Source organism: Chrysemys picta, chromosome 8 (assembly GCF_011386835.1).
Source record: "Chrysemys picta bellii isolate R12L10 chromosome 8, ASM1138683v2, whole genome shotgun sequence".
NCBI classification, from domain to species: domain Eukaryota; kingdom Metazoa; phylum Chordata; order Testudines; family Emydidae; genus Chrysemys; species Chrysemys picta.
Genome location: NC_088798.1, coordinates 74798237 through 74822250, shown reverse-complemented (window position 1 = coordinate 74822250; position 24014 = coordinate 74798237). Strand labels below are relative to the sequence as shown.

The 24014-nt window shown below is 48.4% G+C and overlaps 1 protein-coding gene across 1 annotated transcript in view; it reads left to right on the top strand.

The window, feature by feature from the left end:
* PSD2 (pleckstrin and Sec7 domain containing 2) overlaps positions 1–24014 on the top strand; it is a 144123-nt gene continuing 120109 nt past the window's right edge. Inside the window, exon 1 of the mRNA XM_005280822.5 lies at positions 1–391. The gene's annotated coding sequence lies outside the window, so the exon portion shown is untranslated. The remainder of the gene's footprint in view (positions 392–24014) is intronic.

Here is a 24014-nt window from a genome sequence, read left to right as displayed (position 1 = left end):
GCTCACACTCCACTATAGTGAGTGTCTTCTAGCCGATTGCTTAGCTGCAATCTATTCCTCTAGGTTTATGTAGCAAGGTCTTTCCCTCCACCCTTTCATTGACTGCAATCACTCTCTGCCTCCCCTTTTAGTCTTATCTCTCCCCCCTCCCCTTTCTGTCCCCTTTCCCTCCCATCCTTCCTTCTCGATCTCTAGCAATCTCTTGACACCTGAAGGAAAGCCTGGGAGGTGTGACCCACTGCAAGGGGGAAAAAAACCAATAAAAGGAAAGTCTAGTAAGGTATGGGGGATGGGGCAACTCCTTATGTGTAGCTGCTGATTATTTTGCATGGATTGGTGAGGAGAAAAGAGAGCTGCGTTGGGGGGGAACTAAAAAAGGCTTATTGCTCCGGTAAGTGCAAGGACAATATACACTATTATCATTGTTGATCATTTACTTGATTCATCCCCATGGCATCTTATGTCCTATTTTGCTTGGTTAGGCATGGCAGCATCATTATTATTATTATTTATTTGATGTATCAGCTTTGTGCTTCAATGCTAGGGATCGAATTGTCTCAGTTGGGGTGTGTGTGTGTGTGTGTGTGCGTCCGTCCGTCCGTCCGTCCATCCAGATGCCCATTCTCTGAATCTGCTTTCAGATATTTTCCAACTCTCAGCTGGGTGTCTGGACTGGGAATTTGGGGTGTAGTACTCGGACACATTACTCACCAAAAACAATTGATGAGGATTGTTATTGACTTCCAAATCATCTGCCCATTAAGAGGAACACATTAATTCTTCTGGCTATTTAAAATATCTGGACCATTTGAGAGTGGAACATGAAAATGGGACTATTTAATTACCTCCCTCATTTATAGGGCAAGTTTTCTTTACCAAGACTCTGACATATTCTGTACTATGTTTTATAACAAAGCTACATTTAAAGATCAGTTCAGCAGTGGTTATAGCATCCAAATTACACGGTTGTCATGGAGATGGTACAGAGAAGCTGAAGTGATAGGACTGCATCTGGACTATGGAGGGGCTTTACTGATCAGTGGGATTTTTTCTTACCTTCTGTCTTTTTGTCTTTGCTAGGTTAGAGTTCTCTTTTAATCTTGAATGATCCAGGACAGTATTGCAGAATTTTTACGCCTAGCATCCGGGAAGAATGTGTATTTAGCCCACTCTGCACTATATTATTATCTTAATTGTTATATTGGCATTTGTCTTGCTGGGGGTTTTTTTTGGTGGGGCTTTTTGTCTTTTTTTGGGGGGGTGGGGAAGGAGAAGACACAGGATAGTTTGCTGATCCTCGGCTAGGTGTGAAAGTACTTTCTAATGAGGTGCCTATAATGACTGCACTGTAATGGCATATTTCACATTTTTGGGACAAAGGGGAAATACTTTTTGACTTTAGCCATATTTGATTCCCCATCTCAGTTTTGAGAATGCAGAGATATCACCACCTGCCCATTTATAAACCAGATGATATGACATTTTTTTGCAACCGGTAAAGGGAATGTGTTGGCAACTGAAAAAAAAATACATAATTTATGAGGAAGAAATTCTCATGCCGAAGGCTAGCTAGAATACAAAGAGTATTTCTGTGGGAAAGGCATGTTGTATGTTACAGATGTGTATTTCTCTAGTGGTTTGGATTAAATCATACTATTGTGCTCTTCATTATTTTGTGAGTTAGGCCAGTTTTAGTCAATATTTAATCTGATCTCATTGTGTGCTCACACAATAAACGTGTAATTTGGAGCCAGGGTGACTTACATCTACAAAATGCATTGAGAATACATGTGGCATTGTCTCCCTAAATACAATTTCACCCCTTTTTTTTGTTCACTGTAGCCTATTGTGGTGATGTAAATAAAGTAAAATACATTGGTGGAAACAAGCCCATCAGAATGGCAATGTTTCTGTAATTATAATATCACCAAACATAGGGGAGGATTAATTGCTAGGATAAACAGAGATTTGTGGCTGTTGGATGATGGGGCATGGTGTTCCGGGCCTGCATTCTAGTAGCTGGTATTACAGCCTACATTCTCCACATCTGAGTGGATGATATTTTTAGCGAGAAAATGTAGCATATTATCATTAGGCATTTTATAAAAAAGAAACCCGCATGTGTTTATCAGTTTGTACATTACTGGGTACTTCGAAGTGTGCAGCTCAGTTAGGATTTTTGTGAACAAGATTTTTCCTACACAAGTCCAGAGAGAACAAGGGGAAAGTCTGAAAGTGGGAGCCTGAGCCCGGAGGGTATGGCTGGGGGACGGCTGAGCCACAATCTAAATGGTTCTCAGTTCAGCTGTTTTCCCCCCAAAAGTTAAGTACAGGTATAAATGGTGACCTCTTGTATTTTTCCCCCTCAAAATCATTTTGAAGTGCAAAGTCCAGGGCCATGAAGTTCTGAAATGACATGGGAGTTCAGTCTTGCTGTCTCCATTCTTTGGATACTTTCTCCCCATATTAACCCTCTGCCCCAGCGATAACATTATCATCCCCTGGGGAAACTGAGGCACAGATTGGTGAAGTGACTTCCCCAAGGTCACACCACAATTAGTGATATTGCTGGGCAGAGAACCTCAGAGTCCTGTGTGCAAGTTTCCTGCTCTAACCGCTCGGCCATAAACATTGCAGAAGACACTTAACAAGTACTAAAGTGGCCCTGCTGCAAGGTGCAGCCTGTGGAATCATTACTGTGTTAAAAAAACCCATGGTATTTTTACTAAGAGTCCCAGTCACTGAGGTAAAGGTGGTGTTTCTACATTAAGGCTAAGCTTTTGGCTGCCAGTGGGAGGGGTGGGGAATATGTGGCCTTGCCCTATCCCCTTGGGTAGCCCAAGTAAAGATGAGCCTTTCGTCGGGGCTCTTTGGACAGCCCAGGTATGGACCTGCCAGAACTACAGTGCACCTGTGCAGGGGAGCACAGAGGCTGTTACTGAGATGCATTCCCCTGTCCAGGAGCAGCTCAGCTGGAAGTGGGTGGTAAAGGGAACAAAGACTCTGCCCTCCCGTTGCCGGCCCCTTGGGAGGTGTAGGCTGTCCCCTTTGAAGGGGTGTCTCCTCCCTCCTGCAGAAGCAGGGAGCTCCCCGGGGAACAGAGTGGTTTTGTGTCAGCCTTCCCTTTAGGCCCTGGCTGCATGTGACAACCTCGCCCTGAGCCGTCACTGAAATCTCTTTGTACAGAACAGGGAGCCGGCCAGAGTGAGGCGTCTGGCCAAAGCCATCTTCCCCATGTCCTGTCCAGCAGGAAGCCAGATCAGAGAATGTGTCCATTGCACTGGGGCCAGCATTGTGTCAGACTCAAAGACATTGCTGTGGGGAGCGAGGCCTGCAGAATCCCGCCCCCCCCAGAGCCCGGGGGCTTTCCTGCCTAATTATCCCTGTCTCACATGCGCACACGCTTCGGAAAGCAGCTCCTCGCTCCTCCTGAGGAGATTTCAGAAGGTCACGGCTCTAGTTCAATACTAGAGGCTGGCTGCACACACGCTGTATTCTCCAGAACAACATTATGGGCCTCATGGCATCAGGACCTGCCTGGCTGGACAAGGGTAGACTGGGGAGAATGGGCCCAAATCTGGCGCAAAGAGCCTCTCCGCTCCCCCTGTGCAGGGGCCGGATGCAGTACGGCTGGGGTGTACAGCCACTCCTAGCTTTGCATTGGCACTAGCTTACCTTAAGGGAGCTGGGTGGTTAATTTGTCTGTCCGTCCCTCCCTGCACACGCTAGCCAGAAGAGCTGACTGAGCTCCTGCTGCCCCTGTTTTCAGGGTGTGGACACTGACACTGCCAGACACTCATTTGTGTGGGTCGAGGAAAACCCCTCCTGGAGTTCCCACTGCCAGAGGGTCCAGATGCACCTCCACCACAAAGGTACCATCTAACCCATTAAGCACCATGCAAACAGTAAGTGTCAAACCCTTCCCCATGTGACAGTAACATGTCTGGTGGGCGGGGGGCTGAATATGGGCACTCGTGGGGCCAGATCCCCACCTGGTGTAAGTGGGTGCACCTTTGTTGAAGTCAATGAGGTTGGCTGATTCACACCAGCTGAGGATGCTGCATAGAGAAGGAAGGCTTGGTGGTTAGGGAGATTCAGGAGCAAATCCCTGCTCTGCTATGGACTTGCTGTGTGACCTTGGCTAAGTCACTTAGAACCTCAGGTCCCCACCTGTACAATAAGGATAACAGCCCAGGCCTGCCTCCCAGAGGTGTCGGAAGGAGAAATGGATTACAGATAGTGGGTTGCCTGGACTCCACAGTAATGGGGGCCAGATAAGCACAACAGATAAACAGGATCTGGCTCATGAAATCTATTCTTCATCCTTCTGTTGGGGGAGTGAACTTTGTGCACCCCTCTTCCCATGGGCAGACAGGGACCTGGCCAAAGAAACTCTAGATCCCAAAGGATCTGCTGGAGGCCAGGGCAATCCCCATGGGAGCTCGGTCTCTGTGCTGCCTTCCCTGGAATAGCCATGCTGTGAGCGAGTCAGTACCACAGCTCAGCTCCCCTCAGGGCCATATCCAACATTGGCCAGAACTTCCTCTAGTCTCCAATGAGCATGTTCCCAGAGCAGGTGGCCCTTCAGCAGGATAGGGGGAAAGAGGGTTGTATAAAACATCATTGCCTCCTGAGCCAGCAGGTTGGAGCCATTCTATGTCTCCCTGTTGCCAACTCCTGTGCTTTTAGTGCAAGTCTCATGATGTTTGATGCTTTTCTTAAAGCCCCAGCTTCTGGAGTCCTGTGATTGTGAGAGTCTCAGCTGCCATTTAAAAAAGTAAAGTCAGTTTCTAGCCCTCATGGTTGCAAAGAAAAGATGGAAGATATGAGCTCAACCCCAGAAGTCAAGAAAACAGACCCCCAAATTCATCGTCTTTAATATCTCCTGATTTTTAAGCCAGTGTCATGTTTCAGGAGTTTTGAATGCTTGGGGTTGGCCATACAGCATATTACAGAGGATGAATTTTCCTTTTGACAAACTGCAGCCAAACAAAATACTATGACCCTCCATGCTCCCAGAAAGTGAAAACCGAGAGAGGAGGAGACCAAGGCCTCTGATCACACAGCAGGAGGCTCCATGTGCTTTTCAAAGGGAACAGATGGCAGCCAGGTGTCCCCGAGAATAAGACCACTTTCTAACAGAAGGAAGGATGGTTGAGTGGTTAAAGCACAGGCCTCGAAGTCATGAGTTACAGGCTCAGTTCTTGGGTCTGCCACTGACTTCCTGTGTGACTTTGGCCAACTCACTAAGGCCCACAGAGGTGTTCAGGCTCCTAACTTCCATGGAAATCGATGAGAGTTAGGACCTCAAATGCTTTTGTGGCGGATGTGGGCTTCAGTCTCTCTGTGTCTCAGTTCCCCAACTGTAAAATGGAAACAATACTTCCTACCTACCTGTGGTGCTTCAGTCACTGAGGTTTGCAGAGCACTCTGCAGTCCTCATGGGCAGGGCGCTGCAGAAAAACAAAGGACCTTTTAGTTCTGCCAACAGTTTAGCTGTGAGCCTGCACAGTGAAGCCATGGGGCTCCCAAGTGCCCCGCATTAACATCCTTCCCCACTGCTGGACCACCATCTGGTGAGGGAGCCTGTATCACAACGGGACAGGCCAGGCTGCTTTGCTCCTCTTCCCCTCAATACTTCCTTGCTGGTTTACAGGGCTTGGCTCCTGCTCTGTGGATAGCTCATGGTTGGGGGTTTTGTAACATCAGAGGTAACCCAGCCAATCATGGGGGGGGCGGGGTCTGTGTATATACTGTAGCTGTATTGGTTAAAATGCCTTAAAAATCTTCAGATTTATTTATTATCCCCCAAAGCCACTGTTCTTGTGGCCATCCATCCCGCGTGTCTCTGTTGCATGCTCGTGTGCAGCAGTAGTTACTTATTTAGAAGTCTGTAAGTATTTACGGGAGGGGAGAGGGGGGGGGGATATATTAAATAATGGGCTCTTTAATCTGGCAAAGAAAGATCTAGCACAATCCAGTGCTGGAAGCTGAAACTAGAGAAGTTCAGACTGGGAATAAGGTGTATGTTTTTTAACAGTGAGAGTAAATAAACCATTGGAACAAATTACCAAGGGTCATGGTAGATTGTCCATCACAGACAATTTTAAAATCAAGACTGGATGTTTGTCTCAAAGCTCTGATCTAGGGATTATTCTGGGGCAGGTCTCTGGCCTGTGCTACACAGATGGTCAGACTAGATGATCACGATGGTCCTGTCTGGCCTTGGAATCTACACATTTGGGTTCGTGGCCAAATTCCAGGCCTGGGGCCGCACTGAGGGGCACATCAGTGGTGATCAACACCTCCAGGTAGGTCATCTTTACTCCTTCTGCCTGCTCATCCTCCCCTGCCCCACGCTCTCCCTGCCAGGGTTTCAGGTGAGTAACATGCGGGGAAGGGATAAAGCTTAAGCAAGGATGTCCGGGCGGTTCCTCCTCTGGGGCAACCCCAGCCATTGGTGCAGGCTGGCGCATTTCAAAGGCAAAGAGTTTGCTCTTCAGAAGCATCTTAATAAGTCCAAGTAGAAGCAAGTCTTGACTGGGGAGAGAGGTAGCCATATCGAGGGAAGAGGAAAGCTCCAGCAGAGCAGGGGAAGTGCTGCTCCCCTCCTGCCAGCCTATCCCTCAATGTGTTTGCCTCTTCCAAGCACCACCTCATCAACGGCTCCTCTCCTCTCACCCTTCTGTTCCTGGCTTGCCCTTCCTACCCACCCATTCCTTGTTCGTACTGTGTGCCTGAGGCTCCATCACACTCAGGCCCCGTTTGGCTGCTTCAGCAGCATGAAAGGTCCTTAAAGTGCATTTAAAGAGCCCCTAGGAAACCTCCCCTCTGCTACAAACTGGGATGTGGGCAGTCAGGCCTAGTGGTTGGAGCAGGAGTCACAGGCCAAGAACAGCACCGAAGGTTAGACCCTGAGTCCGGGACCAGGAGTCAGAGCCCAGGGTCACAACTGAAGCCAGAAGCAGGCAAGGGAGAGGGTGGGAGCAGAGTAGAGCTGCAGAGGAACAAGGCAGGCTCAGGAGAGCTTGCAGCTGCAGGCATGTTGTGGCTCAGCTGGGCTCGTAGGCTGCCAGATAGTGGGCAGGGGCAACTGCAAGTCCTCATTCCTGACACCTGCTGGGCCCTCCTTGGCTGCTTACAACTAGCTTAAGGGCTCTCTGCTGTCCCAGCTCCCAGCGAGTGGCAGATGGGGTGGATTGGGGTTGTGGCTACAGCACACCCACTATGGCTATTCTTGGCTTCTCAGAGACCGTAGGGGACCATGGGAAGCAGAGCATAAGTTAGAGCAGCCCCAAAGGTGCTCTAGCTTCCACTGGGGGCCAGGCACTCAAATCCAGGAACTCAAAAAACTCAGGCCCTTTGTCTTCTGCCCCTCATTTCTTTCTGCCTCCCTGGGCTTCCACCTAGTGCTGACCTGGCCTTGAAGAAGTTCAGGGAGGCAGCCCCCACTTGTTCCCACCCCTCTTCCCCAGAATGCCTGCTCTTCTCTCTCCCCACTGCCTCTCTCATCACTCTCTTCTTCCCCGTGAGTCTCTTCCTTAGAGTCTCCTCCTCTGCTCTAGCAGGGCTAGGGCAGCACAGTCTTCCCCACAGTGAGTCATGGTGCAGATGCCCAATGGCTCCCCCTGCAAAAAGTAGGCCTCTGTCCCCCCTGCTCTGCTGGTGACATTCTCCGTCTGCCACTGAAAACAATTCAGCAGAGCCCGGACAGGCTGGAGCCCTACAGTAACCATGGTCGCAGGCTGCAAGTGGCCTATGGGCTGTATAACACTCCCCGGTGTGCTCTTCGATAAGGCTGAATGGTACCTCTATGAACTCCAAAAGGGAGCTCCGAGCACATGTGCAATGCAGAGCCATGTGCACTGTTGAGCGGCAAGGAGGTGCTTACCCCAAATTATTTCCATGCCACGCTGCGCACAAAGTGTGATTCGAATAGGACCCCTGCATGTGTCCGCGTGAGAGTTGACTGCACACACCTTTGCTCCTCCATCCCATAAGGCTGGCTGCTCCTGTCATGTAGCCAGGGGGAAGCTGGGACCACTGTAGGAGATTGCAGCAAAGACTGGCTGCAAAGCCAAGGGATGGAGCTCAGGCTGCTGAGCAACCTTGCCAGGAGTTCCAAGGGCTGATAAAATGGGGCACAGTAGCAAGGAAGGAATTCTGGGAACAACCCCCGGAACAGCTGATTGCTTGTAGCAGGGCGTTAGCAGTACTGCCACCTGTAATGATTTTTTTTGGCATGTCTCATGATATTTGAAAATTTTCATCAAGCCCCAGCTCCTGGAGTCATGGGCTTATTTGAGAATCTCAATGTCCACTTAAAAGAAAAAAAGGAATTTTCTCGCCTCATGGTTGCAGACCAAACCTGTGAAAATGTGGCATGAGCGTGCCCTAAAGGTTCAGAAGCCGGACAGCAAATAAAATGATCCCCAGATCTATTATTTTGCAACTCTTGTGATTTTTAAACCATCTCGTAACGTTGGTGGCCCTGTCTCGTGATTGGTGAACGCTTGGGGCTGGCAGCACTCTGTTGGGTTATAGCGCCCTGCACAGCGGAGCCGCCAGCTCTCCTGGATCACTCTTGCCATCAGGTCAGCTGGGCCCTATTCCCTCCAGCCCAGGAATACAAAAGGTCTAATGCCGCTGATTCAGCCTGGCATTGGTGCTAGGCTGTCCCTATGATCAAGATAGAGGCACAGTATATCTAGGTTTCTAGAATGCCCTGGGCATTCCCCCAAGCACCCTATGCCAATCCCTCAAGGCTTCTTTGCCAAGGCCTCCTGCAGGAGGGCAGGAGACTAGAGCCAGAGACCCCTGCTCCACAGCTCCAGGGAAATTCCCTGGTGAAGGGATGAGCCATGTCCTTGTTTTGTGGTGTCCCTGTGCTAGTATAGCCCACACAGAGGGGCACAGGATAAGCACAAATCGGGCCCTGAGTGTGTCTGTGAAGCAGAGGGAACTAGCAGCAGGGAGGGAAGGGCCTGCAGCCAAACTTGGGAGAACACTTGAATTGAGGTTTGTGTTTGTCAGCTCAATTAACTATAAAGCCTCCTCTCCCCCCGCCCATCCCCTCAGCAGGGGCTAAGTTTGCACCAGCCCCAACATGTGTGGTTGTTAGGAGCCGGGAGGGAACATGTTTCAGTGTAACAGTTCCTGATGCCCTCAGGAGCAGCCACATATGCCCATGGAGCTCCTCTGATTATCAGCATTTTGTACTGCCTCTGAACTCAGTCAGGGACCAGCCACTACTGGGGGAATTACAGGGGGGAGGGGTGGTAGTGAGATGGAGGCTAGTGTTGCCACTTTTTATTTGCACAAAAACGAACAACCTGACCCTGCCCCGCCCTGAGGCTGCACCTCTGTCCCGCCCCTTCTCTGAGGCCTTACCCCAGGTCACTCCAATCCCCACCCTCGCTCACTCATTCATTTTCACCGGGCTGGGACAGGGGGTTGGGGTGCAGGAGGGGGTGAGGGCTCTGGGATGAGGCTAGAAATGAGGGGTTCAGAGTGCAGGAGGGGGCTCCGGGCTGGGGCGGGGGGTTGGGGTGTGGGAGGGGGTAGAGGCTGTGGGGTGGGGGTGCAGGCTATGGGGTGGGGCTCAGGATGAGGGGTTTAGGGTGTAGGAGGGGGCTACGGGGTGGGGCAGAGGGTTTTGGAGTGCAGGAGGGGGTGAGGGAGGACGTTCTGGGCTCAAGTTTGGGTACAGCCCCCTGTCTTCTTGGAGACTAGAGACTGAGTGCCATGGATTACGAAGCCCCACTGGCTCGAGTTAACAGAGAAAAGCCCAGCTCTCCACTCCATGAGGAAAGGGTTTGGAGGGCAGAGCCTCCAGGACAGCCTGCCCTGCTGCCCCTTGTACCTACCCCAGGTCGTTATGCAGCCTGAAGCCTGCTCTATAATACACTGAGGACAGGTTACCCTCTAGTGCCCCCCAAGAACATGGCAGTATGGAGTGCTTTTTCACCCACCATCCTTTGTCTATCTGTAGACAGCTCTCTGCTCCTACTGCGCAGCTCTCCGGGGGAGAGGGGCAGGGAGCCCCATTACTTTGTGCATGTTCTGTGAGCCCCACTAGCCAATCCGTGTCCTCCGTTCATGGACTGCCCAATGAGAGCTCAGGAAGGCAGGGGTGGCCCAGTGGAAGGGATGCTGCTGGTTGGCTGGCCAGGAGGGTATACACAATGCCAGGGATTCAGCTATTTGTATGCTCTGGGACAGTGGAGCTGCAGGAGCAGGCGCGTTAGTTAATTAGATTACGAGACCCCACAGGCTTCTGAGTCATAAAAAAAAAATGAAATGATTTTTGTAATTGAGGATGGGGTTTCTGCCAAGAGATGCTTTAATGAGCATTTAGGTTTTCTCTCTTAGCTTAGCGTGTGTAGGTATGGACCGCTATCACAGCCACCGTGTGCTGAAGGCTGGTATGTTGCAGGAGACGCTATTTACTTCTGCTGCGATCTCTATCCATTGCCCCTTTCATCGAAAAGCCTCCACATGCCTTTCAAATGTTAGCACTCCATTCCTCACCATTGCCCCACGAGGTGCCCATCTCCAGTGTGCAGATGGGGAAATTGAGGCACAAAACAGTTTAAGGACAGATTCTGGCCCTTCTAAGCTGTTCCATCACATATAGGGGCTGTTAATGCACCACAACTAGCTTGTAAATTCCCCCAAGTGCAGCACGCTGATGCCCCCCTCCTAATCCCCAGGATAGGGAACAGGCTGAGGGAAGGAGGTAGATGAATAGTACTGTGTGGATTCTGGCCTGCTTCACAGCCCATAGGCTGGCTTCGATGGATTGCCATAAATTAGAAGAGTCGCCTGCTCCTCTGACTTACATCTGGGGTTATTTTGGAGCAGCCCAGATTCTGAAGGATCAAATGGTCGTGTAAAGCCACTTTCCTCTCTCCCCAGCTTGGTCGGGCTGGAGGCGCTGCCCAGAATGCCAGCCTGCCTGTCTTGGTGGAGGACACAGATTCAGCTGTTGGTAGCGGTGGGTTTAGAAGGTGGCGGTTTCCAGCTCCCAGCACGGTGCTTGGTTGCCTAGAGATGCCCTAGCAGTGGAATGACATTGCATTGGGACACTCTCCAGAACTAAAGTTTATTGCTTATAATAACATGCTAAGGGCTCTCCAGTTGGGCATCCAAAAGTCGATGATCTTAATGGTCCCTTCTGATGTTAAAATCTAGGATCTATGAAAAACAGAGGCCACTTTGCAAAACATTTACTGAGGCACTGAGAAAGGATGGAGGGACTTATCCTTTTCCTCCTAGAGATTCTGCCATGGTCATATCCCCAGCTGAAGCCTCCCAAAGCGTTTCTCCCCTTTACTTCTCCTGCTCATGCTCTCCCTGACCCTGTCATCAGCAATCACCCCTCATTAACTTTGAAAGATTCATCAGAATCTCCTGCGCAATGCTGGATTTTGGCATGATTTCTACTAACATCAAGAACAAAGGTGGTCTTGAGCCTGGTTAAGGAACAATTAATTTGTCTCTGGGGTCTGGGCAACTTTCAGAGTAGCAGCATGTGGCTGGGTCAGATTGGCCTGGAGCTTGATTTCAATGCCACGTGCTCATGATCATGCTATTTCAGTTCCTGTTGGCTCCGGCTTTAATGTTAGTTAGAGCTGTCAGCTTTCGTTGGGAGTCAGAGAATGACCTCATCTTTTCTAGCTCCTGCAGGGAGCTCCATTAAATAAACATGTCTTGATCTTTTTTCAGTTTTTAAAAAAAAGTTAATTTAGCACTGGTGAAAGGTACCAGGCTGAGCATGCTGAAGGACAAGGCCCCTCATTCATCCACAGAACAGGTCTAGCACAGGGACGCCCAGAAGATTCAGGGGGTCTGGGGCAAAGCAATTTCAGGGGCCCTTTCATTAAAAAAAGTTGCAATACTATAGAATACTATATTCTCATGGGGGGCTCTGTGGGGCCTGGGGCAAATTGCCCCACTTGCCCCCCCCCCCCTGGGTGGCCCTGGTCTAGCACAGGCAGCACCAGAGGGAGGTTCCTCCCCACACTTAGTCAGCAGGACCCAGTCTTGGTGCAGAACAGACCATCCCGGTGGTGCAAGACAGGCATTTACTCTCCATGTCCATTCAGTCCTTGGTCAGTCTCTGATACATCTGCCAATAAGGAGGCTGAGTAGAGCCCTCTAGAAAGCCGTCTGAGACCATTGTCTTATTTCATGCTGGCTCTCCAACAGCTCTCAGGTGGTGGTGCCCATTCTGGACTGGATTCAAACCAGCTGTAGAGGTGGTAGACTCATTAGCCTATCAGAAATCCCCTAAATAACCCAGCCATAAGTTTTAAGATGGTCACATGTTCATCGAGGGTATATTTATAACTAGGTTAGGAAGGGTTAATAAATGATTAATAGACGTTTTAAAAAGAGTTAATCAATTATAGTACAGTCCCATAGGTCAACAGATTGTTGATAACCATGGCTTATAACTGTCTATCATGCTTTCTGTTGATGTGCTTATAACCACCTGTCTGTGACATGCTGATCGCATCTATCCTTTAGTAAACCTTTATAAATTGGTTATAAATGTGCCTTTAATATAATGGGTGACCTTTAAGATTATACATTCTTTTGCACCAATCTTGTGGTCTCAAGGGATTTTACTCTTTGTCTTCATCTTGATGGCTGCACTGCCTCGTAGCTTGTCCAGAAACTTTCAGTGGATGTCAACTTCTGATGGGAAAGAGCCTTTTTAGAAGATTGTCTCATTAATTCCAGAACAGTATCCCTGGTTTTCTCAGTTAATGGGCCCTAGTCTCTGGAACTCACTCCTCCCTGTTGGTCCTGCAGAGCCTGAGTTTGTTGTGTCACTACAAGATACATGACCACGGTAATTTACTTAGTTTCCACTCAGAGGAGTGACTTTGGATTTCTTTGTGTTGGAGTTGGAGGCGGTCTCTCCTGGTGATATAGTGTATGTTTACAATTATTGGGGTTCTTGTCTGTTCCATGCATTAAATAATGTGCTAGGGGCATTTTATAAATTAAACAATTCATCCATTAAATATGTATGGCCTGCTCTTGTGTAGTAACTTACATGAAGGCAAAGCGGGTCCAACCCACTGCCATGTTAAAATGGAACGACATGGACATTGCAAAAGTGCCAGCACTGTGCATTCAAAAATCTTAAGTCAAGCCCCAAAATCATGAGAGCTTAACAATAAAAGTTAAGTTCTTTTTATTTTATTTTATTAAGTTCTTTTGAAACGTTGAGGTTTTCCCAAGCTTATTTCTGCAACTACTTTTTTTTTTTAATGAAAGCTGTGATTCTAATGCATTCACGTGACTCCAAGGTGTTGGGGTTTAAAAAAAAAAAAGCCCAAATATCACGAGATTTGTGATAAAATCATGAGAGTTGGCAACACTGCATTACCCAGGTCTAAAAGACTACATAAGGTGTAAGGCAGGAGAATTGGACTCGTAGTAGGGCTAGACAGAAAACACAAATTCCATTCCTTGAAAAATGTCGAGTTTTCACATCATCTCACATCAGAACGAAACCCAGAGCTTTTGAAACTTTTTGCAAAAAAAAGAGGGCCTCACCCTAAAATAGCCAAATGTCTACAGTACAGTCGCTACAGCGGCATAGTTACAGTGCTGAAGCTGTGCCGCTCTAGTGCCACGGTGTAGATGCTTCCTACGCTGGCAGGAGGAGTTTTTTCATTGGTGTTGTTAATCCACCTTTCTGAGAGGTGGCAGCTAAGTCGATGAAAGAATTCTTCTACTGACCTAGTTGCATCTACAACCAGGGGTTGGTTGACCTAGCCATGGCACTCAGGGTGGAAAATTTTTCATAGTCCTGAGTGACATAACTAGGTTGAACTAATTTTTAAGTGTCAACTAGGCCCAATAGTCTAGTGACTAGGGCTCTAAGCTGGGATGGTGGCTAGGGAACTGACTTGGCATGTGGAAAACCCAGGTTCAAGTCTTTGCTCCAAATCAGACAGAGCAACTCCTTGAACCTGGGTCTCCTACATATTAGGCGAATGCCCTAATTGGCTATTCAAGAGGCCTCTGGTATTGACCAGAAAGTCCATCCTGGAATGGGGATTCCCTCCTGGCAGAAGTTTAATCAAAACAATACATTTCTGCAAACAGTTTTGGTTTCGACAGACAGGCATTCTCTGATGACAAATATTTAGTCAAAGAATTCCCAACCAATTCTATTTCATAGTATCAAAGTTTACAGCAAATTGTAAGAACCATATCTTAGGCTTTGTCCATTCTAGGAAGTTGTACTGCTTTATCGATATGTGGTATAAGAACATATATAAAATAGAACAGAATTGGTAAAGTAAAGCAGTACATCCCCTCCAGTCTGGACAAGGTTGTATCAGTCTAAATGTGCTATATAGTAGTAAGGCTATTCCCCTATAAAAGGGGAATAAGCTATACCCTTAGAATGCACCCTAGGAGTTGTATCAGTATAAATTTATCACACCCCTAATCTAGAAATATCACACCTCTAACAGACAGAGTTATACCCGTACAACTGTCACATGTAGACTAGACCTTAGTCTGTACCAGAGTAGCTCAAAATTTCTCGTTCAAAATTTTTGTTTTGTTTTGTTTTGATGAAATCTGGCCATTTTTCAAAGGCTGAATGGGGGATTTTTTTGTTTGTTTTCAGTTTTTGTTTTTTTGCTCACTGTTTTGGATTTCCCAATTTTGTTTCCTTATTGCCAATTTTAATTTGTTGGCTTAGTCACATGGTGGGAGTGTTCACAATAAAAACTGCTCTGAAAAGAAAAATTCTGCTGGCAACATTTTAAAAAATGCTTTTGAAAAGTACAATTTTGGAAAAAAAAAATCAATCTTCCAATTACAGAAGTACCACAGCTATTTTTTAAAGAGGATCCATTCTGAAACAATGGAATGAAACTGCCTTTGAAAATTAAAAGAATGTAAGAGTTTTGACCAGTTCAAGTTTAAGCTCCTTTCTTGGTCCCTTATTTAAGCATGTACATAACTTTGAGGCAAATGGAAGTATTTATGGGAGTAAAGTTATTTCATCTTAAATGTAGCTTAGTGGTTAGTCCACTGAACTAGGACTCAAGCCCTGGATTCTATTCCTAGTTGTGCCATGGGCCTGCTGAGTGATCTTGGGCAAGTCACTTTGCCTCTTTGTGCCTCAGTTTACCTCACTGTAAAAAGGGGATAAAGCTACTGCCCTCCTCTGTAATGTGCTTTGAGGTCTTCTGATGAAAAGATCTATGTATTGTTCTGTGTTTGCAGGATCAGGGCATTAGAGGGTAATCTGTTGTAGGCCAGACAGTATCTTGCTGTGTGTTTGTACAAAACCCAGCACAGTGGAGTCCTGATTGGGGTTTCTGGTCGCTACTACCAGACAAATAATAATAATTAACAACAACGTGCGACTTTATAAAGCTAGTGGAATCTTGGTCCTGATCAAAGGGAGGTCTGCTTTCCTTGTGTAAATTTAGTGCCCTCGTGGCCAAGATGGTGTCTGCTCTGCAGGCAGCTCTGGCCAAGAGAAGGCGTGCGCAGGAATGCAGCAGGAGAAATCCCTTCCACCCCAGGGGCACCTGTTCCAAACCCCCCAGAGTGAACACCCACACCCACAGGAAAAGTACAGTGGATATAACAAGGGAAATATTTATTTACAGAGGGATGAGAGGAGAAAAGCAACAAGGGGAAATATAGGGGGAGCAGTAAGACAGGGCTGCATCCAAGCCAAGGCCCCACAGCCCCAGTGGTAGCACAGTCTGGAAGGGCAGACACTGAGCAATGTGTCTGCACACAGAGTTCAGGAGTCCTGAGCAAAGTTCCAGTCCAGTGGTGAGTCTTGGGTGCTCCTGGTCGTCTTCGGCGCCAGTGAACTTTCCCCCAACAAACCCCTCCGGTGCCCTCTTCTGCTGCTCTCTGCAAAGCCACACAGAGCGACCACCTCCCCACTTAACTAGCTAGCAACCTCCTTCCTTGTCCCCAATGCAGAGTCACAAGCCCCAGTACTCACAGCCCCATGCAGCTCTGGGCAGCAGTGATACTGGGTCCAGCTCCGGACTATCCTTCTCGGCAATTCCTCCCTGGCACAGTGCTCCTCCTGCCTCCTGTCCTGGGGTGTCCCCGATCGGCCCTGTCCGTCCCAGGCCTCAAGCAGGTTCTCTTTGTTTCACTTTTCCAGGGCCTGCAGGCTGCCTCCGCCTCTCCTTGGAGCTCCAGCGCTGCCCCCTGGAGTTTCCCTCCTTTTTTCTTACTCTCCCCCTCCCCCTTAGGAAAAAGATTTAAAGGGCCATGCTCTCTAAACCCCAAAGAGGTTACACTTGTACTTACTCTGTCCCAATCTTTCAGTGCTAGGGGAAGGCCAGCCCTGCGTACAGAATCCGTAGCTGTGCCAACCAACAGTTCAGGATTCAGCTTTTCAATACATAAAAAGAGTATTAACTACTTTTTGTCTGAAGATCCCCCATTATGGCAGATTGATGCTTTAACACCAGCGTTTGCAGTGGGGGATGTCTCATACTAACCTTTGCCATGGAATACCGGCACCCCCATGCTTCAACCACCACATCTTTTTGTGCTCATCACGCATGCGGCAGCTCCACCAAGTAACTGCCCCACCCCAGTTGGCCCATGGCCCATGCAGTAGGTACCCACCTATCTCAGCTTTGCTCCTCATGGGCTCCTTCTTGCTCTTCCTTTATCAACGTATTGCTTCCATGTTCTTTTGGCTACCAGGTTCTATGGTTGGGCAAAGATGGTGACTTCACTGATAACTCAAGGTTTCACAACTCCAGGCCACAATACCGTAGGTTTCAGCTGTGTCAGCTCTCCACACATCTGCTGTCTGTCAATGCTGGGTCACTGCTCTCAGGAGCTCCGCCAGCTTTTTTGCTGCTCTAGGCAGCGGAAGGTCCCACCCCCAAAATGCTGCCCCCGACAGAGCTGGGCATGGAGCCTGTACCAGCGCTGCCTACATCAGCATCTGTCTGGCATGACAGACCTTGCCCCTGCCCCCACATCTTCGAGGGGGTGAGTGAGAATCAGTGCTCAGGATCACTGGGAAGGCCTAACCCTTCAGAGTCCACAGGGCCTTCACACACACTGCTGTGCTGCTGCTTGATGCAAATTCTCATCCGAGCCAGGTACTCTGTCCTCTTCAGGAGCCCACTCGACCCCCAACATTTAGGCAGCTCTCCCCTAGTGGCAAGGGGTGAAAAAGTCCAGCTAACCTAGCCCTGAGTGCATTGGCATCGATGCTGTTTGATCTGAAGTTAGCTGGAGGTGTCAGTCAGTTCATGTCTTCATTCAGATCAGCATGTTGGGACTGAAGATTTTTGCTTCATCAATGTCTTAATGCCGGTGGGTACCTAGCACGGGCAGGCCCATTGGAGTTGAGGCCTCAGGCTTCCACGGCACTGAGAGCTCTGAATAGCCTTGAAATTAGGATATTGCTTCATCTAGATAAGGATGCTCCAGGTGCTATCTGGGCCTAGCAGAGACAGGTGTGCTGAGGCCAGGTATCTCTGCTGGACCAGATACTAAAGGCAGCCCCTCTCTGATGGAGGACCCTGCATTCCCCCACTTCGCTGAAAAGAAAGTTCTGGCCATTCCCTTTATTTGGTGACTGACCTGGACTGCAAGGCAATAGGTGGCTCCCCATGTAGATTTGGTGGCAGACCTCATCCACTTTACTCTGGACCAGCTGGGATGTGCAGGGTCTTCTCCCTGACCAGCTGTTTCCTAGGGGCTTGAATCCTAGGGGATTCCAGCAAGACCGGAATGCTATCAATGGTTCACAGGGCTCCGGAAAGTAGAAGGAAAGAAGAACATTCCCAGATGCTTCTGGAAAAATCACACTCCCTGCTGGACGAGAGAGACGCAGGAATTGCTCTGTCAATACAATCAGACCAGGAGCTCTCATACCGCAAAAGCCCCGCTATACTCCCTTGACACAGCAAGACACTAATGCTGGCTTTATTGCATGCAAAACCTTGATTTTACACAGTCAAGTCGTCAAGCCTGTACACTACTATGATATCTTGGGGCTGCTAATCCCACAGAGTACTGGCCACCAAAAATCCAGCCAAACTCAATAGCCTCCAAACTGGTGGAGAACACAAAAAGGACCACTTGATAAACACAAAAGAAGAGACGTGTATCAAGAACTTTACCGAACACTTGCATCAATCTCCTGAGGAGAATCTTCCACTGTCAGCATTGAAGAAGTAAGAGAACGACTTACCGCAATGAAAAAAGGGAAGGCTTCAGCCCTGATGGTATTCCGCTAGAATTCCTCCACCATCTCAGCCCCAAAGGACTCCAATTGCTAGCAACATTGTACTCCGCTACCTTAAGGACAGTATGGATCCCTGAAATTTGGCATGAGGCAATGGTAATTGCCATTCCAAAGCCTGGGAAACCCCCCCAATGAAGTGGGAAGCTATAGGCCAATTTCTCTATTATCTACGACCTATACACTTCTTGAATGTATCATCCTCAAAAGAATATGCCCTTTTACTGAGCCAATTATCCCTGTCCAACAGGCAGGCTTCTGGCCAAAACATAGTTGTTGTGACCAAGTTCTGGCACTCACAAATCACACTGAGGCTGGCTATCAAAAAAAGCTAAAGACTGGCGCAGTATTTGTTGACCTGTCATCTGCGTATGATACTGTATGGATTAAGGGCCTGATGCTGAAACTTGCTAAAATTATACCTTGCTACCAAACACTTTGCCTGTTGTGGACCATGTTGAGTAACAGACGCCTGAGGATGTACCTGGGTAATAAGACCAGCACACCCCATATCATAAATAATGGGTTACCACAAGGCTCTGTACTTGCGCCAACTCTTTTTAATATTTACATAAGTGACATGCCTCCAACTAAATCACCAAAATTTGGATATGCAGATGATCTTGCCATGACAATCCAAGCACAAACCTCCATGACACTGAGAAAGCATTAACTGAAGACCTCCAAAATATGGAACAATATTTCCGGAAATGGAGGCTCAAACCAAACCCTGGAAAAACAATAGTAAGCGCATTTCATCTTGATAATAAGAGTGCCAAAAACACACTGAAAGTAGCTTTCTGTGGTAAAAATTTACAAGATGATTACACTCCAACATATCACAGAGCGAAACTCGACCGCACTCTCTCCTTCATGATCATCTTGAGAAGGTAGCTGCAAAGATAAAAAGCAGAGCCAACATAATCCAGAAACTAGCAGGTACAACCTGGGGTGCTTTAGCATCAGTGTTGTGAACATCTGCAATAGCATTTGTATATTCAGTAGCTGAATATTATGCACCAATATGGAGCAGATGCAGCCACACACTACTTGTGGATACCCAGCTAAATACAGTGATGTGGTGCATCATGGGACTCCTTAAGTCGACTCGAACACCATGGCTACCTGTCCTGTCTAACATCACTCCCCCGCCAAAACACTGAACTGCAGCAACATTCCGTGAAGCTCAGTGAGCCTGTGAAAACAGATGCCTTCCTAGTCACCGAGACCTTGACAATGCCCCCCTGCAAAGTCTTAAGTCCTACAAGCCTTTCTGGGAACATTTGTTTAGCCTCATGCAATCGGGCTATGATCAGAAGGAGGCTTGGAAAGCAGATTGGGCTAAACAAGACAAAAAATAAGCACCTTGTGTCAGATCCCACACAGAAGGTTCCTGGGTTTGACCTTCCATGGTCATCTTGGTCAACTCTGAACCGAATTTGAACCAACCATGGTAGATGCGAACATCTAATGCATAAATGGAAAATCAAGGACTCCCTGGTGTGTGAATGTGGTTCCCATGACAGACCATCGAGCATATCACTACCTACTGCCCAATTTATAAATAAGAAGGAGGCATTACTGCAATAAATTCTGCTACTCCTGATGTAGCCATTTGGCTCAATCAACTTCAGGTAAAATTGTAGTTGCTGCTCTACACGAACCATATGGAAAAAGAAGAAGAAGGTGCTTGATCATAAATGTCTCCTGCAGATTGACATCACTGGCTATTCCCCCTCCCTTCCCCAGGGGAGTCTGGTGAAGGAGGGTGTTCTGACTAGCTGACTCACACTGTCAACCCTCCCGTCCCAAACCAGGACTGGCAGTTGCCTTCAGATGAAAGGCTCCTCAGTCTGCATCGCTTGCAGACAATGACAACAGCTCACTCTGGCACTGGTGCCCACCAAGACGTGGCTGCATTCTTCAGGCCTTCATCAGGCAGGTCAGGAGAAGCTCAAGGACATGCCCTATGCCAGAGGGAGCCTGTTCTTGGGGAGGAGAGATGTTAAGCTGCAGGAGAGTGAAAGCTGCCCTGGTTCCATCTGGGTTGTATCAATCCTCACCCTCCTACCACGGAGCTAGAAGGACCTGCCTGCCACCACCCAGCTTGCAGTGCTGGGTCTGGATTCTGGGTTGTCCAGTGCACCAAGAGTCCCAGCCTCTCAACAGAAGCCAAATAGTTCGAAGCACAGCCAGGTGCATACAGCCCAGGACCACTCCCAGATATCCTTGGGAGGAGTCCCATCCATGTCGTTGGCATTCGCAAGCCCACTTGCTCACATGCCTGCAAACAGCCATTGCAAGAATGTCCGGGAATATGTGTTAGTGAGGCGGCTCAACCAGGAAAGGCTCCTGCAGCCATTCTGACAGGCTCTGTTACAATCTGTTGAAAGAGTTTCATGTCTGTGGACAATCTGTGAACAGAGAGAGGGACTGCTGTTTATAAATCTTACGTTAGCCAACCAGGGAACAGAATCAGAACAATGGCACATCAGTGACCAATCCTACAGCACAAGTGCCACATTGCTGGTGATCCAGGCTCAAATTTAGCACACAAGATATACATACAAGGGGCTCATTTTGTATCTCTAACACCCTCACGTGTGCCAAGTTCTTCCTGGAGAAGGTGAGGATTGAGGGTATGGGAAATAGCAGGAAGAATAATTAGATAAAAGGCTGGCACAAAGGGCTTCCTTGTACTTAAAAGATGTTCTCTGGGAGATGATCTTGTGCGAAAGCACAAGATGGGAGTCAGGAGACCAGCCATGGGAGCCTCCCTCCCGCGCTGGCTCCTAGACACTGGGTAAGAAGACTAGCGTGTGTAAAGTGGCCTGATCATCCTGCAACTGAGCTGGGAGGATTCCATGGTGCAGGTACGGTGGAAGACAGCTCCAAGGCTGCCTTCTGAGGGCCCGCTCCCAAGCCCAGGTGGCAGGGGCAGGGCTGAGGCTGAGGGCAGGAAGGGTGTGTTTGTGGGAGGGCCTCAGCACACAGCACTGCAGAGATTGCGGCCCATCAGGCAACCTGGGGAGGCTGTTGTAACTTTGAGAGGCCCCCAGTTATGCCAGCAGCCTCGTCTCCAGCCCTCAGAACAGCTCAGGATCAGGAGGGTGTAGAGGTGGTTTAAAGCTACCTTCACCCCCTTTCCACCTGGGCTGTGAGTTCTAAAAGTACAGAATCTCACCCCTGGATCCTGTCTCTGGCTCCATCACGCTCACTCTGTCCGACCTTGGGCAACTCACATGACATCTGTGGCTCTGTTTCCCCATCTGCACAAGGTAGATGATCCCTTTTCCCTAGGCCACCAAAAGGGGGCTTACTGCTTAATTCATTAATGCAAAGGGCTGGAGAAAGGTTCCGTACATAACACGTTGTGTAGTTGCAAACTCAGGGTAAGAGAAAGAATATTTGCAGAATAACTGGCTCAGTTTATTTTTCCCATTTGAGTAACTACAAAGAGTGCAGGCATAAAAGCAGTTAAGGATTTTAAGACCTACTTTTATTGTGTTTGTTTATAACTAGGAAAAGTGGTATTGTTTCCCAAGTTGAAAATGTTCATGCCATTTGGTTCCAAATGCATGGTAATGGCTCTGCAGGTTCTAATAAAAATTAAAAATAAGGAACTACAGTATTTGGCCTCAAGAAAAAGCAACCGCCACACATAGTAATTTCTGATTATCCCAAAAGTGTGTGTTTGGGGAGGAGGGGACGGGGATTTAACATGTGGTTGGTGTATTTTAGGCTGTGGGGAACTGTTTTATCTGTGGACTCAGATTTACCCTGGAAACCAAGGATGCAGGCCATGCTGTTTAAACTGACATGGAGCGATGGGTTAAACCTCAAGGGACAGGTATAGCCAGCAACAATTGCCAGGATCCAAAAAGCAGGGCCGGCTCCAGGCATCAGCTTACCAAGCAGGTGCTTGGAGCGGCCACTTTGGAGAGGGGCGGCATGTCCAGCTGTTCGGCGGCAATTCGTCGGACGGTCCCTCACTCCTGCTCGGAGCGAAGGACCTCCTGCCAAATTGCCGCAGCAGATCGCGATCACGGCTTTTTTGTTTGTTTGTTTGGCTACTTGGGGCAGCCAAAACCCTGGAGCCGGCCCTGCGAAAGAGATATATGCTCCTGAACCAAAAAAAAAAAGTAATTTTTCAATGCCAGCAGTCATATTTTCTTGGTGCACATCTGATTGCTGGTAGTTATGCAGAGCTAAGGTAGGCAGTAGAGGACTGAATTATGGCCAGAATATCTGAGGTTCTCATACAGCTCCCATTGCCATGAGCACCTCACAATCTTTAATAGATCTGTCCTCACTCCCCCAGGGTAGGGCAGTGCTCTTATCCCCATTGTACACATGAGGAAATGAGGCCCAGAGACTAAGTCCAAGGGCAAACAGGGAACAGAACCTGGGTTTCCTGAATTTTCAGCTGTAGCCTTAACCCCAGCACCAGCCTCCCTCTGCAAGCTCACTGAACCAGATTGAGGCCCCTTGTTCTCCCTGCACTCATTTCACTTCTTTCTGCACAGACGGTGGCCAATGTGGCACCAGCTCCTTAGAGCCAGGGAGCCACCTTCATGAGGTGTGCAGTCCCTGCTGTAGGAAAGGATGGAGACTGGGCAGTGGGCAGACTGGAGGCAGGAGTGGATGGGGACATGGGAGACATGCATCATCCCTCCTCCAGCCACACGAACTTGGTAATACTGTTACAGGTTCCATTCTCTTTTCCATATACCCTCCTAGGGGCCGTGGGCAAGTCCTTGTTAGCACAGTTCCAATGGAGCCATGCTGCAAGGTTACAGATGTATAGGGCATCTGGGAGGATGTCCGTGGCCTCACACAGGTTTCCTGGGATCTGCCAGATTTGGAGGCAGGCCCCACATATTTTTCTGTGCGGTAGGCAAACCCCGGCCCCGCAGTGAGAGAACATGGAGGAATTTCTGTGAGATGGAGGTACCAGTCCTGCCCCATGTCCCCAGAGCCCAGCTAAACTGCGGGGCTGGTCTATACCTGGAGCCTGACCCAAAGCTCATCAGAGTAAATGGAAAGGCTCCCTGTGGGCTTTCAAACAGGCCTCTGCTGAGCAGGAGGGTCAGAATTTGGCCCATCTATTTTTGGAGCCATCAATAAACTTCAGCGGTCAAGTGGGGTAGAGGCATCCAGTCATCAGGCATGTCAGGGGTAGAATGATCCCATTCATATCTGGGGCTGAATACCAATCACTCCTGATCTATTTCCCTGGAAAACCCCAGAGTTAGGACAGAGGAGGTAGTTAGGGAGGGGGCATTGCTGAGACAGCTTTTGCTATGAGCGTGGGCAAAGAGGCACAGCCCTCTAATTGCTAGGGAAGGTTCTCAGGTTTAAATTACTGCCTAATTTTGAAGAGCACTAGAACAATGACATCTCTCCAAGACAGCTACAGTGCCCCTCATGCTGTTCCTGGCCGCTGCTCTTCCAAAACACGCACACACAAACACACACAAAGAGAGGAAGGAATTGGACAGAATGTTAAAGGTACAAGATGGGTGAGGTAATAACTTTTATTGGATCTACTTCTGTTGGTGAGAGAGACAAGCTTTCAAGCCACACACAGCTCTTCTTCAGGGCTGAAGGTGTAAGCTTAAAAGCTTGCATCTGAAGAAGTGAGGTTCTTACCCATGAAAGCTTATACTCCCAATACTTCTTTTGTTAGTCTTAAAGGTGCCACAGGACACTCTGTTGCTTTTTACAG